Source organism: Sus scrofa, chromosome 2 (genome assembly GCF_000003025.6).
Source record: "Sus scrofa isolate TJ Tabasco breed Duroc chromosome 2, Sscrofa11.1, whole genome shotgun sequence".
In the NCBI taxonomy this organism is placed as follows: domain Eukaryota; kingdom Metazoa; phylum Chordata; class Mammalia; order Artiodactyla; family Suidae; genus Sus; species Sus scrofa.
The window spans coordinates 52,030,222-52,035,142 of record NC_010444.4 but is presented as its reverse complement, the minus strand read 5'-3'; the positions used below and the strand labels follow the sequence as shown (position 1 = coordinate 52,035,142).

Sequence of the window (4,921 nt, the reverse complement as noted above, 5' to 3'; positions counted from 1 at the left end):
GGCCGCTCCCATGGCATACTGAGGTTCCCAGGCTAGGGGTTGAATCGGAGCTGTAGCCACAGGCCTACACCAGAGCCGCAACGTGGGATCCGAACCATGTCGGCAACCTACACCACAGCTCACAGCAATGCCGGATCCTTAATCCACTGAGCAAGGCCAGGGATTGAACCTGCAACCTCATGGTTCCTAGTCAGATTTTTTTAACCTCTGAACCATGACGGGAACTCCCAAAATATGTTATCTTGACTATCTTTATTCTACTCTTTTTTCTCTTGCAATGTTACAATTCAACTCTTGAAAACTTTAAAGCTTTTGGAAATGCAAAGTGTGTACTGCAGCAGGAATAGTTTGTATATGACCAGTTTTAGATCAAGGACTCAGGCATCTCTGTATTTATGTCAAGGTGTGTTCCTTTCAGGAGTTGAATTAGACTTATATGATTCTCAGAGGTAAAAGTGTTATCTTCGATCCAATAGTCCAGCAATTTTCTGTGGAGTTTTGTCATCAATTTCCCACCACCATCATACCTGTGGAAGTTCATAGATTAAGGATAGAAACTCAATATTTTAAGGATGTTTCAAAGGAGGGAAGTACAGGTGATGCCAATTAAAAATAGAGAAACTTAGAATTATGGAGCCTGAGAAATCCCACCATGATTCTAAAGCAATTCTAAAGTGGAGATCAAAAATAACTAAAATGGTATGTTACACAGAGGAGACCACTATTAAACATTTTTAGTGAATGAATAACTCTAAAATTAGGACCTCTTGACTTATGAGTCATTTATTAAGCTGAATTAAAGTTAGTGGTTACAGATAGACATATTGTCTTTTAAATTGACATCAGTATCATCAGTACAGCACCTTCTTTAGGGCCTCCACCACTTCTTTGTTCCTAAGACTATAAATCAGAGGATTTAGCAAAGGTGTGAGAACAGGACCAAGTACAAAGAGCATCTGATCCATCTTGGGATTATGATAGAAACTAGGCCTCATGTAGACCACCACAGCAGGACAATAATGCACACTACAGTCAAGTGGAAAGAGCAAGTGGCTAGGGCTTTGTCCCTTCCCTCTGGGGATTTCATGTGGAAGATGGCAAAGAAGAAGAGAGCCTAAGAGTACATGATGAGAGACAAGGGAATGAGAAGCACCACAATGCTTGTCACTACCATAGCCTTCTCATAGGCAGAGAGGTACTCATAGGCCAATTTTATGATGACCATGATTTCACAGAGGAAATGGGAAATCTATCTGGAACCACAAATGGGGAAATGCATGGCATAGGTTGTGTGTGTGAGCAGTAAAAGGGTACCCCCAGCCCAGAAGATGGCAGCCATCTCTAGGCAGACCTTCTGGCCCATGATTAGGATGTATCTTAGAGGGTTGCAGATGGCCATACGCCAGTCATAGGACATGAGAGTGATGAGGATCCACTCAGCAATTCCTAGAGTCAGGAAGAAGAATATCTGAGTCCCACAGGCCACATGTTAAATATTTTTCCTCCCTGAGAAGGAGCCATTGCCACCTTGGGTACAGTGCTAGAGATTAACATCAAGTCCATGAGAGCCAGTTGGCTGAGAAGGAAGTACATGGGTGTGTGGAGGTGAGAATTCACCCAGAGCAGAAGAATGAAGACAAAGTTCAAAATCAGAGCCACAGTATAAATAACAAGCATAGTACCAGTAAAAATGCTGATGTATTTCATATCCAGGAAAAGGCCTAGGAGGATGAAATCAGCTTCTGAGGTTTCATTTCTTTTATCCATGCCTATGTTTTGTTGTAAATAATAAATAATAGATAAAAAAGGAAATGAGATACATTGCTACAAACAATGGATTTAATCCTTCAAACTCCTTCCTCTCTCATCTTGGATTCATTGGTCAAAGCAAACATGTTGAAGAAGGCATTTGCAGTTTACATAGGCTTTAACCTGATTTTTGTCTACCTTCACTCCTGTTCTCAGAAGAGAATCACTAGCCACAGAAGTCACTGCTTATTGGTATGGCCAAGTGTTCTAAGTCCTGTGGGGCAGGTGACACAAATAAGATACATTCTCTTGCAACATTCCCCCCCAAGTTTTGATCTCTGTGTTCAAGTAGAACTTATTTTAACTTAGCACCTCAGATGATAATGATGTTTTTAATCAGAAAGATTGTGTTTGGAAACAAGTTTATTTCAATCAAAGTTCCAGGAGTCTTGTTGTTCTGCATTATATTCCTATTTCACAATGGAAAAAGAACTTGTTTAACTCATACATGGCCTTTCTTACTGGTTATTTCTATTAAAAATTTATCCTATTTATGCCATGCTGTTTTCTACCAAATTAATTCATAATATTCTACTCAATAAAACTTGAAATAATTTATCCAAAATAATTATTGTTTCTTTACATTCAAATTCTGTGGTTTTAGCTTATGAATTTCACTAAGCACACACATATGTAAAACTGTGGGCACTAACATCTTGTGATGTGTAAGATGTATTTCAAACTAACATATTTTAAAAATAACTCTAGATTTCTTCATCTCAAGCTTTCTTTCTCCTAGTCTCTTTATTTTAGTCAAAGTCAGGACCATTCACCCATTGCACAAGACCAGTTCTTAGGGGTTACCTTTGACTCTTCCCCCACCCCACTTCCCCTCTCTCCATCTAGCCTATTCATGTGTCCTATTGATGTACATTGAAACATATCATCTTAATGTGTAAAAATTTCTGTCATTGTCACCCTATATCCAGCCACTGATCCACTGGACTGGCTCTATTCCAAAAATGAAATCTGTTTATTCTTTATTTATTTTTTTTATATCTTATTATATTTTCCCACTGTACAGCAAAGGGATCAAGTTATCCTTACATTTGTTTATTTTTAATGGAAATATGGACTTTTAGTGATCTTGGGATCATCTGGTCTGCCTTTATTGTTTTATGTATGAAGAAAGCAAGGCTAATAGAGACCCAGAGACTTGTTTCAAGTCACCCAAAATGGTGGTCTAGAAGACATGGTATCCAGCACACAGCTGTTAATGATTTTCTAATTCGCTTTCCACATAGTCATTTTAGTTATTCAAACATATGTATCCATAATGATGAAAACCTCTAAATTGATAGGCAGTGGCAGTCTCATGAAGATAGGATATAAATGAAAGGGTACACAGGACTGAATATGACAAATATACTGACCACCCAGTATATAGATTATATAACTATACACTCTATATTACTGTTTCATAGTGTTTGTAATGTCTGAATTTATGTACTTTTAAATAATTTATTTAGAAAGTTTTGTCCATGGCACATTTCCAAAATCATTCTTTGTGTACATTAAAAAAAATTCAAATTCATTTGTATAGGGGAGAATAAGAAAAAAAGATTCTATAAATTTACATATTATTTACTATTTCAGGATATTCTCTGTATTGAGATGCTAAGCATTTTCATAATTATTCAATATTACCCTTCATTAAATGAGAAGAGCAGAGCAGTAAATGGGCAAAGGGAATTGAACCCTTTGCAGAGTCAAAGCATTTGAGCACATCATCTGGAAAGAGATGGATATCTAGTAATAATGGTACAGGTTCCTACTCTCACTAAAGCCCTTCTTTGACTTAGGACAATTTCATTTTTGTGATTGTGACTACAGACCATTACTTCCCACCTCAGAAAACATTGAACATGAAGAACAGTCAAAGCCCTGAATATGCTGTTTAATTTTAAGGCATAGGGAATATATCCTTTAATGGTTGCCTCACTGGCTGGTACATAAACATTTGACTTTCACAACATTGTAAAATAGGTACAGTTTATCATGCTATCCTCCTCCAACAATAGCGTCTCTTTGTTTGGCGCCTTGTGGACTCTGACATTATGGCACCATTCTCCCTATGACACTTTGCTTGTCATGGGTAGGGCTTTCTAAACACCTTCCCCCAACCTCTGCAGAATTAGATCTGCCCATTGATCTGAAATACTCAGAGCCATAAATGTGCTACTTCTGCTGTGATAAGAGCTGACTCTTGGGCAAAGAATTTTGGGCAGACCATGACATCTCCCCAGTCACAGCACAATCACCTTCTTAACCCTCCAAATCTTTCATTCTTTAATGCCTATTTGCTCCTTTAATCTTTGTTCCATTATCTACTTGCTCACTTCCTTTCCCTCAGCAGCAGAGTCTCCCCCGCACACTATTTACTTTTCTCTTACTCCTCTACACTTGTGTTCCCTGACGCTATCTCAGGTTATCACCAGCCATGTCTGCTGTCTTTAAGCTTACAGAAGAAGGCTTTCTTTGATGTTTGCTTTCCTTTTGTTCCTCATATTCTTTCTTTCTGCCTTGCCTTATTTCATAATGCAAAAAAAAACCTTCATTTTACTTATCCCCTGGTGTCTTAAATAAGAGAATAGGATGTAGGAAAAGTCAAATAATTAGTTTAGCTCCTTTTACTTTAGATGCAATGGTCTCTCTTTTGTAGACATGGAATCTTAAGAGAGGAATCTACAATTTCCCTCTCTTAAAGAATTTAGCATGTTTGATTTTGTTGAGTGATTTACATATCACTGCTTTGGAAAAATAAATGAAAACAGATTAATTGCTAGCCAACTCATTGGTATGACTATGAAGGAAAATAATTTATTATCCTTTATGTCTGATTCCAGTATAGGTATCAAGACAATCCACTGGGATCTCCTTCTGATCCTTTCTGATTTCCTTTACAAAATTAGGTTTATGACTGGAGTACACAAAAACTCTTATGGTGTACTATAAATATCTTTACACTGAAGGCTTTTCTTTGAAGAAAATATTTCCTCATTTCTCTTCTCACTTACCTCTGTCCTTTGAGTCCTTTCTATTATCTGATCTTTTCTGGATCAAGTTCATTTTGCAAATCTGGATAATTAAGGTAAGCAGGAATAAAAATTGC

The 4,921-nt window shown here is 37.4% G+C and overlaps 1 pseudogene; it reads right to left on the bottom strand.

Annotated features, from left to right (window-relative positions):
• On the bottom strand, positions 576 to 1,767 carry LOC110259577 (annotated as a pseudogene).